The sequence below is a fragment of the Mesoplodon densirostris genome, chromosome 5, assembly GCF_025265405.1.
Source record: "Mesoplodon densirostris isolate mMesDen1 chromosome 5, mMesDen1 primary haplotype, whole genome shotgun sequence".
NCBI lineage: Eukaryota > Metazoa > Chordata > Mammalia > Artiodactyla > Ziphiidae > Mesoplodon > Mesoplodon densirostris.
The window spans coordinates 65,122,193-65,135,605 of record NC_082665.1 but is presented as its reverse complement, the minus strand read 5'-3'; positions in this window follow the sequence as shown (position 1 = coordinate 65,135,605).

The window sequence follows — 13,413 nt, the reverse complement described above, 5'->3', positions numbered from 1 at the left end:
TTGCTGTGACTAGGACTTCCAATACTTTGTTGAACAAAAATGGTGAGAGTGGGCATTCTTAACTTGTTTCTGATTTTAGAGAAAATGCTTTCAGCTTTTCACCATTGAATATGATATGGCCTTTATTATGTTGAAGTATGTTTCCTCTACACCTACTTTGTTGAGAAGTTTTTGTCATAAATGGGCATCGAATTTTGTCAAAACCTTTTTTCTGCATCTATTGAAATGATCATATAATTTTTATTCTTCAATTTGTTAATGTGGTGAATCACCTGGATTGATATTGAACCATCCTGGCATCCTTGAGATAAATCCTGCTTGATCTTGATATATGATCCTTTTAATGTATTGTTGAATTTGGTCTGCAAATATTTTGTTGAGGACTTTTGAATCTATGTTTATCAGTGATATTGGCCTGTAATCTTCTTTCTTCATAGTGTCTTTGTCTGGTTTTGATATCAGGATGATGCTGGCCTCATAGAATGAGTTTGGAAGCATTCCTTCCTCTTCAATTATTTGGAAAAGTTTGAGAAGTATACGTGTTAACTCTCCTTTAAATGTTTGGTAGAATGCACCTGTGAAGCAATCTCATTCTGGACATTTGTTTGTTGGGTGTTTTTTGATTACTGATTCATTTTTAATACTGATAATCAGCCTGTTTATATTTTCTATTTCTTCCTGATTCAGTCTTGGGAAATTGTATGTTTCTAGGAATTTATGCATTTCTTCTGGGTTGTCCAATTTATTGGTGTATAATTGTTTGTAGTAATCTTTTATGATCCTTTGTACTACTGCAGTGTTAATTGTAACTTCTCATTCACTTATAGTTTTATTTATTTAGGCCCCCTCCCTTTTTTTCTTGATGAGTCTAGCTAAAGGTTTATTTATCTTTTCAAAGAACCAGCTCTTATTTTCATTGATCTTTTCTATTGTTATTTTATCTCTAACTTGTTTGTATCTGCTCTGATCTTTTTAATTTAGTTCCTTCTACTAATTTGAGGCTTTGTTCTTTTTCTTTTCTAGTTCCTTTATGTGTAAGGTTAGATTATCTATTTGAGATTTTGCTTTTCTTGAGATAGGCTTCTGTGGCTATAAACTTCTCTCTTAGAACTGCTTTTGCTGCATCCCATAAACTTTGGATTATTGTGTTTCCATTTTCATATGTCCCCAGCTATTTTTTTACTTATTCTTTGATTTCTTCATTGACCTATTGGCTGTTTAGCAGCATATTGTTTTGCCTCCATGTTTTTGTGTTTTTTGCAAGTTTTTTCCTTATGGTTGATTTCTAGGCTTATAGCATTGTGGTTGGAAAAATGCATGATATGATTTCAATCTTAAATTTATTGAGACTTGTTTTGTGGCCTAGCATGTAATCTATCCTGGCGATGCTTCCCTGTGCCTTTGAAAAGAATGTGTAGTCTGCTGCTTTTGGATGGAATGTTTTATATATTTATTAAGTCGATTTTCTCTAATGTGTCATTTAAAGCCAGTATTTCCTTATTGATTTACCATCTGGATGATCTGACTATTGATGTAAGTGGGGTGTTAAAGTTCCCTACTATTACTGCTTTTTCCTTTTATGTCTGTGAATATTTGCTTTATGTATTTAAGTGCTCCTCTGTTAGGTGTATATATGTTTACAAATATTATATTTTCTTATTGGATTGATCACTTAATCATTAAGTAATGTCCTTCTTTGTCTCTTATTACAGTCTTTGTTTTTTAAAGTCAATTTTGTCTGATATAAAGATTATACCCCAGTTTACTTTTCATTTCCATTTATATGGAATACCTTTTTCCATCTCCTTACTTTCAGTCTCTGTGTGTTTTTAGATCAGAATTGAGTCTCTTGTAGGCAGCATGTATGTATGGGTCTTGTTTTTTATCCATTCAGCCACTCTATGTCTTTTGATTGGAGCATTTATTTTATTTACATTATGTATTTATTGCCATTATTGTCATTTTTTAGTTGTTTTCTGGTTGTTTCATAGTTCTTTATGTTCCTTTCTTATTCTTTTGCTCATTTTCCTTGTGATTTGATAACTGTCTTCGATGTTATGTTTGAATATTTTTCTCTTTTTGTTTGTGGTTACCATGAGATTCACATATAATAACATATAAATATGACTATTTTAAGTTGATGATATCTTAAGTTCAAACACATTCTAATAACCCTATACTTTTTTTTTTTTTTTTTTCAGTACACAGGCCTCTCACTGTTGTGGCCCCTCCTGTTGTGGAGCACAGGCTCCGATGCACAGGCCTAGTGGCCATGGCTTATGGGCCCAGTCGCTCCACGGTATGTGGGATCCTCCTGGGCTGGGGCACAAATCCGTGTCCCCTGCATTGGCAGGCGGACTCTCAACCACTGTGCCACCAGGGAAGCCCTAACTCTATACTTTTATTCTACCACCCCATGTTTAATGTTTTGACATCATATTTTACATCTTTTTGTTTTGTGCATATCTTAACTATTGATTGTGGATATAGATGATTTTACAACTTTTGTCTCTTAAACTTTCCTCCTTTCCTTATGTTTGCCTTTACCAATGATATTTTTCCTTTCCTAATTTTGACATATCTAGTTGTGGTCTTTTCTTTCTGTTTAGAGAAGTCCCTTGAACATTTCTTTTGAAGCCAGTGGAGTGCTGAAATCTTAGCTTTCACTTGTCTGTAAAACTCTTTATCTCTCCTTCAAATCTGAATTATAGCCTTGCTGGGTAGAGTATTTTGGACTGTAGGTTTTACTTTCATCTCTTTGAATGTATTATGCCAGTCCTTTCTGGCTTGCAAAATTTCTGCTGAAAGGTCAACTGATAGTCTTATAGGAGTTCCCTTTTATGTGACTAGTTGCCTTTCTCTTGCTGCTTTTAAGATTCTCTGTCTTTAGTTTTTGCTATTTTGATTATAATGTGTCTTAGTGTGGACTTTTTCGAGTTCATCTTATTTGGTACTCTCTGTGTTCCTGGACCTGGATGTCTGTTTCCTTTTTCAGAGTATGGAAATTCTCAGCTATTATTTCATTGAATATGTTTTCTGCCCCCTTTTCCCACTCCTCTCCTTCTGGGACTCCTATGATGCAAATGCTAGTATGCTTGATATTGTCTCAGAGGCTCTTAAACTATCCTCATTAAAAAAGAAAAAAATTTTCTGTTCAGTTTGGGTGAATTCCATTACTCCATCTTCCAGCTTACTGAAACACTTCTCTGTATCATCTAATCTACTGTTGATTCCTTCTAATGTACTTTCTACTTCAGTTATTGTATTTTTCAGCTCTGTCTGGTTCTTCTTTATATTTTCTAACTCTTTGTTAAAATTCTCACTCTGTTTATCCATTCTTCTCCTGAGTTTGTTGAGAATCTTGATGGTCTTTACCTTGAACTATTTGTCAGGTAGATGGCTAATCTCCATTTTGTTTAGTTCATTTTCTGAGGCTTTGTCTTGTTCCTTCCTTGTTTGGAACACATTCCTCTATCTCCTCATTTTGCCTAATTCTCTGTGTTTATTTCTATGTATTAGGTCAGTCAGTTATGTTTCCCAATCTTGGAGAAGAGATTTAATACAGGAGATGTCCTTTAGGGTCCAGCATCACACTCCTCTCTGGTCACCAGAGCTGTATGCTTTAGGGGTGCCCCCTAAGTAGGCTGCATGGGCCTTTCTATTATTGTAGGGCCAACTACTGTGGGCATGATGGTAGATGGAGCTGACCCCTGGACTGGTTGACTGCCAGACCCTGCCTCCTTTGGTGGTTGCTGGCCCACTAGTGGGCATGGCAGGGTCCAAGTGGGTGTGGGGAGGGCCTGGGGCTGGTGCCAACCTGCTGGGGGCAGGGCTTGGTTTCTGAAGGGCTGACTGTGCAGGGGTTTCAGGACTAGTGCCAGACTGCTGGTAGGTAGATAAGCCCCTGACACTAATATGCTAGAGGGAGGATTCCAAAATGGCACTTGCCACAAGCATTAGTGTTCTTGTGGTAGAATGAGCTCCCAAAAATGGCTGCCACCAGTACCTATGTACCAAGGGGAGTCCCAGTTGCCTCCTGCCTCCTTGGGAGGCTCTACAAGATCAGCAATGGGTCTGACTCAGTCTCCTTTTAAAGTATATCTTTTCTGCTAGTCTTGAGTTCATTCTCATATATAGTTGCTCTGTAAATAGTTGTAATTTTGGTGTGAGCATGGAAGGAGGTAAGCTCAGGATCTTTTTACTCCACCATCTTGGCCACACTTCTGTCCACTTACCTGTTCACCTTTTCCTTTATACTTGTTGGTTTTTCTATTTCTGTTTCTTATATCAATTACTTCTCTTTTAAACACACACATGTTTAGATTCTTGAGAAATGATACTTGATTTTTTTCTGCTTGTCTTTTCATGCCAAGGCACATTACAGGTCACTGAACAGCCTATAGATTGATTAGGTTCTGACCTCTAGTTATCAACTGAGGATTGTGGGATAATTTACTGCATAAAAAATATGGCCTGTTTGTGTTGTTTCTTTAGCAAGGAGTATGAACAAGGCAATTTTACTCTGAGCGGTGATTCTTCATCGGTATCACCTGAGAGTTTGTTAGATGTACATTTTGGGGCCCCATCCAAGGTCTACTGATTCATAAACTCTGGGCGTAAATTACAGCCATATGTATTTTAGCAAGACCTCTGAGTGATTCTGATACACACTAATGTTTGAAAACTACTACCTTAGAAAAGGGCTATCACAATATTATTCAATATTTAGTTTACATAATCTCTCTGTATCTATGATTTTCCACTGTTAAAAGGTAATAACATTAACTCCCTTTCATTTTTTTTTGGAAAATGTACTGGCTTTTTCTATATTAACTCTTCTTAGCTGTGGGATGGGTATGGATGGAATGCAGGTGTATAATTATAACAATGTGATTCTTATTATATACCTGCCTGATAAGACAACACTGATATATACAAAACTTCTAGCAAATTCCAGAAACATTCTAAGTATCAGTAAATGTTAGTTTCCTTGATTATTTCCAACCACAGGAAACTCATTCCTTTTATTTTAACTTTACTGACCCACCTAGCCATAGGTTCATATTCTTCCCAATAGAGCTATGCAGAATGGATTTAGATTCAACTGTCACTTACTGAGAATCTAGCATGTGCCATGTTTTCTCTTTTAGATCTCCCAGTTACTCTGTGTAGTAGACATTCTTAGACCCTTGCTATGTAAAAGCCCTTGAAACATTTGTAGACACCCTTATCATCACTTTCCAAGCAAAACAACTCTAACTCTGTCAATTGCTTCTCATATTATATAGTTTTAAGACTTTCTAAATTCTGGTTGCTTTCCCCAGATCATATTTCAGCTTCCTAACATGGGGCTTAGTTCCTCATATTTTAATATTAAATACTTCATATATAAGCAATGATCTAACACATATAGCATATTATCTCTTGTTCTGGACACTGTATCCCTATAAATAAACCTAAAAATTACCTTCAACTGTAAGCCACATAATTATGGTTCATATACACTGATGTCTTAACAGGTTTCTTCTGACATGATTTTTAATAACCGAAGTGTATGTTACATCTGTTCATATTAAATATCATTTTAGTAGTTTTAGTCATCACTCCAGTCTGTTATGATTTCTTTGAACTTTGATTCTCTCTTCCCTTCTTTTTATTAGCTATTCCTCCCATATGTCTGTCATCTGCAAAGCTTATAATTGTGCTTTTATGTCTTTGTTCAAGTTATTGATAAAAATGTTGGGTAGAACGTATTCCCATAATAATGCACATAATACTAATATTTTATATTTGCATGATGCTAAAGCATTCACAAAGCATATTCATATACATGATTTCATTTAATACTATTATCCTGCGTGGTAGGAAGGGCAACCATTTTTGTTTTCTTCTCTCATATTATGGATAAAAAATTTTGATGCTAAGAAAACATAAGTCACACCACTGATGGTAGCGAGTTAGTGGTACTATAACTTAAGTGTTTTAAAGAGGTTTTTGTTTATAGTTCTAACCAACTATGAATTTGAATCCACCTAGCTATATTACCATTCAGCCCATATTCATGCATTTGTAATTAGTTTCCTGAAGAAGGAAGGATTAACTCACTCTTCTGGAAGAAATGGTGTTAAAACAGACAAGAAAGGATAGGACCCAGCCAACAGAAGTGATGAGGGAGGCAAATGGAAGTCAGACAGGCCCTGGCTCTCCCAACACAGCACAGGCAAAATAGTCTTGGAGAAGGGAATTCAGGAAAGCTGATGGGGAATCTGCTTTGGGGTAGGCAAATGGCCATGTGGGGATCTCCTCCAGTGAGATAAAAGGTACCACATATTATATGTTTTGAAGCCTAGTCTGCATATCTCGGAACATATTTGATGAGGAATCTCACTGATTGAAGACGTCAACTCTGACAGTAAGCATACAAGGCCAGGATTGGATAACATCTTCCTCTGATGTACACCCCTACTTAACCCATTCCTACTCCTCTGAGGCTTTATTCCCAAATGATGCACAATAGTGAGGAACACATGGCCCTAGTTATCCACAGCATAGCAATCCTGCTCTCTAGTAAACAGGAATAGGGGTGAGATAAAGGGCCTGGATATTGAAGCACAACCCCATCCTTACCAGGTTAAGTTCATGGTGATGACTGAGGCACTGTATAGAGTAAGTATCTCTTACGTTGAATCTTATAAAATTATGAATATTTGACTCATTTTGACCAATGGCAATTTCATACAGTTCATCTAATACCTTCTAGTTTTGTTCCGAGAGGATTTAAAAGGACCAGGATAAGCAAATGTGCCTAGTGTTCACCATAGCTTCCTTCCTTTTAAAGTTCTTTTGAAAAAAATAATTTTAGCTAGCTTTTGTTATTTCAGATTAACATATTCACAAAAAAAAGGTTTACAAATCTATCAAATCACTAATTAGTGGGAAAATGTCAAGATAAATATCATCCAACATATATATTGTGATTGTTTATGTGCACTACTATAGCAGGCACTAGGGATTGGAGAGATGTGTAAGACAAAATTCCTAACTTCAAGAGTTTTTAACCAAATCTAGGGTCAGACAAAAACAAAAAATACAGTAAAATTAATTCAAGATAAGAATATATAAAGATAGAGCCCACTTTTCCAGGCCAGCAAGGGTAAGGGGGATAAGATAAGATGACAACAACAACAACAACAAAAAAAAAAGATGACAACAAATCCGAGTTTTGAAGGATAAATATGAGTTAGCCAGATAGACAAGAGGAATAAAGTGCATTCAAGGCCAGAAAAGTAATTGTTCAAAGGCCAAGGATATGGGGATGGGGGAAGGGATGGAACATGATGGAGAGTCAGATAGAGACACACAATTTGGAAATGTTTTCTTTTACTGATGGGATTAATTACTTGTAATGTTAATCAACCCTGTCCTGATGAAAAATTTAAATATGTTTAATTTTTTGAAGAGGTAACATCAACATTTCAATTATTTCCTTTTGACTTTTTTTGCATTTAATTTTTCTATGTTTTAGATTTAAGAAACTAAGATGGTAAATTTAAAAAAAGGAAAGCTGTACCTTGATTGAGTTACCTAACTTTATTTGCATAACTATGTACATTTTAAAATAGAGCACAATATGAAAACAAACAGTAATATCCCTGCCATGTTACACAGAGGTATGATTACACAATTTAAAACTCAATTTTATTGTTCATATATGAAGACTGGTTTTTGATTGCTCAGTTTTTTTCCCCCAAACTCATAACAATTTCATGCTTCATCTTAAAGTTCTAAGGTTCAACTGTATTTGAATTATCCATAAAATAATCATAACTATTTTCTCTGCATGAAAATTTCCCCCATACTTCATAACTTGAAAATGACTAAAGCAATTTATGCACTAAAAAGGAAGGGGGGGGGAATCTCTCTTTGTTCTCAGACAAGGGCAAGGGAGTTTGAGAATCAAAGGATAATTTCTTGAAAGAAAAGCTTGAACAGGTCAAAACAAAAGGTGATACTGCATGTTGATTTGAAGTGCTAACAATAGCAACCCTTCCTACTTGCCTTTCTGGTGACGTGGTCTGAAATAAAATCGTGAGGGACTAGCGCCCCAGGGTCTCTCTGCAGATCATCTTTAAGAGCCAAAAAAATCTAGTGTCCTCCATCTACTCTCTTCTATTTTAGAGTGAGAGAAACACGTATGATTGAAAGGAAGGTTAAAATCTAAGCCAGACAACAAGGAGGCAGCTGAAAGGCTCATTCACCCTGGAGTGTAATGAAAGATGTTGCTTCTGAGGTGGAAGTTAGGCTTTGTTGGAGACTTCTGGGTGCCTAGAAGTTTGCAATCAAAGAGGAATCAGAGTCTGATGTGGTTGTGAGCAAGTGTGCCTCTGTTACATTGCCCTCCTGTGATGTAGGGGCTGTGTACAGGCATATGTATTGAACTGGGAATCCCTGGGAAGTTCCCAAAAGAAGACTTCCAGTAGTGTTCTGCTGAAGTAGTCAACTTCAAAGGGACCCAGGGTTGCTACTACAGAGACAGTGTGACTGAGACTTGTGTCCTTTTCCTGCCTTTTCTGTTGTTCTTACACATAGTGCCCTTTGCCAGACAGCACCTGACACACCATGTCAGTATACACAGATTGTTTTACTACATTGTGTAGAAACCTCAAAGTCTAGACTATTTATGAAGTGGGTTCGGTTAAAAGCATAAAGACTGCTTAATCATAATATGTGTATCAGTCTCTTCTAGAAAAGGAGCCTAGATTTAAACAGGACCTTACTTAGGTATTAATAATTGTGTATGTATTAAAAACCAATAACATATTTTGAAATGGGAGTGGTGTGGTAAGAAAATACAGTGTTAAGATATGGGCAGACATCTCAACATTAAATCCTATGCACTAAATATTAATAGACTTGAAGTTAAGGTGGTAATGGGTAATGTACATTGAAAGCTGAAAATGAGGACAGAAGAGGGGCTGACAAAGAATAATTGGAGCTCTTACCATAAACCCACTTGTTTAGGGCTTGGCAGAGCCTAGCTAGAGGATTGCTGCAGATTCAGCATAAATATAGGATCTAGGGAAATGAAACAGTACTTGAGCAAAGTGGCTTATAAATTTCATGATTTGTTGCTAGTAAGCTCACTGAACCAATTCAATCGTCATGTGTAATTCAGTAGTCAGTCACATTGTAGTAGGAGTTTGCTGTGCATTACATCACATCGTTTAACTACACTAAGCTTGGGTGTTGGGGAGAATCTTAGGACTGAGGGGGAAGATAAGAATGTGATGTCAATTAAGTTGGCAGAGAAGACGTTGAGAGCAGGGAGTGCCTATTGGAGTAGCTTGTCTTACGTGAGAAACTCGCCTGTCCCATCAGCCTTTGCTTGCTCCTTGAACTGAGACATTGGAGGAAGAAAGCTAACATTTGTTATAGATGAAGTCCCAGTGTTGAGCAAAACTGAAGAGCGACTCCACATCAATCAGGTGCCTTCATGCAAACATAAGAAGAGTCAAAGAACACCAAAGGGCCACCAAAGAACACCCTTTACCCAGATTCACCTAGTGCTAATATTTTCCTCTGTTTGTTTTATCCCTAAAGATGTTTTGAGTACAAGAAGATTCAGATGTTCCTGGATGCCTGTATGACTTTCCTCAAAATCTAAAAGAGATGCTGCTCTACCCTCTCCCATTTCTGTATTTCCTTACTTTAGTCCCAAACCTAGGAAAACCTTGTCTCTCTTGGTTGGACTGGCAAGGCTCTTTCCTCTCTGGCCTTCTAGTGGAAACTACTCTTCCCAGAGCCTTCAGCATCCCACCTTTATCCAAGGTTAGTTCCTGAGCTTGCCTCCCTCTTTTCAGGCCCAATGCATCGTTATTGAGATTCTGCAGTCTGAGTCCTGCCTCCACATCTTCTGCCTCCTTGGAGCATTTGTTTCCTTACAACTCCATATGCTTGCTCAGTTTTCACTCCCAGCTCCCACCAACCTCTCTCTACCGGCTGCCCCTCCCATCTGTAAACAGTCCTCCCCAGTTACATTAGTATTAAAAAATAGCCTCATTCATGCCACACTTCTGACCTAGTACTGTATCATTCTCTCTCCCACTGGAAGCTGTGCATTTGCATTTTATCACATCCACCCCAGCCCATATGGGGTCACCCTTCAATCCTCTGATATTTTTAGAGAAAGTGAGCATTTTGCTACAATCGTTAGTCTGGTATTTGTGGCTTTTCTGCTGAAAGTTTGGCTTTCTAGTGACAGCTGCAGTAGAGATTGAAGTGTGGATCATAGCTATTGTCAAGGAGAAAAACCTTGCTCAGGATTCTAGAAGCCTGTAGCCTCCTTTTTTCTCCCATGTGTTGAAATGTTAGAGTATAAATTAGTGATGAATATGGCTGAGAGGAAGTAATGTACCAGGTAAAGAGAGGACCAGATACAGTTAGGGTTAGAATCTTTCAATTGCTACTAGCATCTTCACCAATTAAAATTCTTGGGGACAATTGTTGGTCTCAGAATACTAATAACTATCTTTGCTAGGACATATTCAAGTTGTTACCTTTAACCTTTCATCCTAGATACTTAAATGATACACTGAGAATATGGAGTTTTGTGATATGTTGATTTCAGCTGTTGACTATTCATCTCCTTGAATAGCTGTTTAAATCAAACTGGATTTGATTATCCCAAAGGTCTAGTTCATTCTGTTTCTATGTGTGCATAACTACTGTGAAGCATGCTGGGAGGTAGAGTCAGGAGCTCCTTCCTTGGAAGCAGAAACAGTTGAAATGAGAGTAGGAGCATTGAGCACTCCTTGTTTGTACCTGGAATTATCCAACTACAACAAAGAGAGGAAAATTTATTACTTAACACCCAAAATGACAATAGATGCTTCTGCTTTCTAAACGAAATTGGATAAAGTCATCTCTATGTACTGTTTCTTTCCTCTCCTGGAGATTGGTTGAGATGATAGAAAGTAAAGAAATTCAAAGCTTCTTCCAGTTCATTTGTGTACTTTGGGAGGCCCTGGAAGAATCTGTAGCTTGGCGCTGTCCCCTGCAATGGCAGGCTCTGAGCTAGGTAGGTGGTGGACAGCTGTTACTCTGCATAATAATGTACAAGGGAGTGTCCTCTCTGGGAGGCTAAAGGAAGGAGCCCCAGAAAATAGTGAAGCAAGGAGTTTTCAGGCAGCTAAGCAGCAGATTGAAGCAAACACCTGTCACCTCAACCCTTCAGGAAAGTCTGCTCCATGTAAACACCTTAAGTGAGAAAATTTGAGTAGACAGAAAACACTAAGTAGAGAAAGTGAGACCCGAGTAAGATCAGAGTTCACTGGAAGATAGAACTCAATACTGGAATAGATATTTTAGAAACGTTTTGCCAAGAGCATTGCAAATTTGGGACAGTGGAATCAAGACACATAAAGAACATGTCTTATTTGCCTAGTTGTCTCTGGTTTCTAAACATTACCACACACAAGGCACACTTTTGACATACTTTCTGTTCTTGTACCTGAAAGCTGTAGGAAACCCCACATATGTGAATGTGTTTGCCCTTTAAATGTGGCATAATCAACTGCAAGAGCTTTATGTGCCCATTTAGAAACTGAGGGCTAATTAGATATAATCTATATATTATAACACATTTCAAAGGGAGACATTTAAATGTCATAAATTTTATCTATAATGTAGACCTAATTCCATTTTATCATATTACTTTTTTCCAGCTCTAATATTGGATTCATTGTAAATGTTCTAATCTAACAGCACACCCTCAAACATTTTTTATTCCTTTAAAAACTTGGGAGCTGTGGTAATCAATACTTGATGGGACTGTTGAATTACTTGATATGATAGCTTTTGAAAAAGCATTAACTTTTATTGAAAACATATTCACATGCTTTAGTACAGTGCCTGGCCGTAGTAATTGTACAATAAATATTAGTTATTGCCAATCTTACTATTTTTACAGTAGTTATTGGATACTAAATGTGATCCTTTTCACAACTATTATCTCATTAAAACCAAACAGTACTTCAAGGTAAATACCATCATCCTAGCTTCATAGAAAGGGAGTATAAGGTTCAAATAAGCCCAGTACTTACTTACCTATATTTTAATAAATAGAAAATGGCAAAGTGACTATTCAAACCCAAAGCACATGTTCCTTCCATGACATGCCTTTTTCTAAATACAGTCTGCCTTTGCTGGAGATGCATTGATTATAAGTAGTACATAGAAAAACATTTACAATATTTACTAGACTTACATTAATTTTAATATATACAAGAAAAATATTTATGACTAGTAATAATGGATTTCTCGGTATAGCAGTGATTATGAAAATAGTCTTAAATATTTTTATTAGAGTAAAACTGCATATTAAACTGTAAAAAATATATTCATAATAATACAGCTCTGGAAAAAGTCACAAAGGAGGTGCTTGAATGGTTGAAGTTTAAATAATACTGCAACAGATCATACTTACTGGACTTCTATTTATTTATTTATTTATTTATTTTTTGTGGTACGCGGGCCTGTCACTGTTGTGGCCTCTCCCGTTGTGGAGCACAGGCTCCAGACACGCAGGCTCAGTGGCCGTGGCTCATGGGCCTAGCCACTCCACGGCATGTGGGATCTTCCTAGACCGGGGAACGAACACGTGTCCCCTGTATCAGCAGGCAGACTCTCAACCACTGCGCCACCAGGGAAGCCCCTTACTGGACTTCTTAAACTTCTCTCTTCAGGAACTCAGTGATGGCTTGGGGATTAGAAAAATCCACTCACATACACAAAACATCTTATGTTAAAATATCATTTAAAATGTCTACTAAATTGTTATTGTAAGGGAAATATCATTTTATTTTATTTATTTATTTTTTGGCCTGGTTTATTTATTTATTAATTTTAACATCTTTATTGGAGTATAATTGCTTTACAGTGATGTGTTAGTTTCTGCTTTATAACAAAGTGAATCAGCTATATGTATACATATATCCCCATATCCCCTCCCTATCCCACCCCTCTAGGTGGACACAAAGCACTGAGCTGATCTCCCTGTGCTATGCAGCTGCTTCCCACTAGCTATCTAGAAAACCATAATTCAAAAAGAGTCATGTACCACAATGTTCGTTGCATCTCTATTTACAATAACCAGGACATGGAAGCAACCTAAGTGTCCATCAACAGATGAATGGATAAAGAAGATGTGGCATATATATACAATGCAATATTACTCAGCCATAAAGAGGAAATATCACTTTAAAAGCAAGTAAAAGTTCTTATATGCTTTAGCATTACCATTCCCTCTTCCCTTACTAGCTACTTCTTACAATTTTCCCTCATCTCCTGCCTCACTGTGATGACTCCAGGCATCTGAGCCTGTTGGTTTTCTGAGAACCTGAGGCACTTGATCCA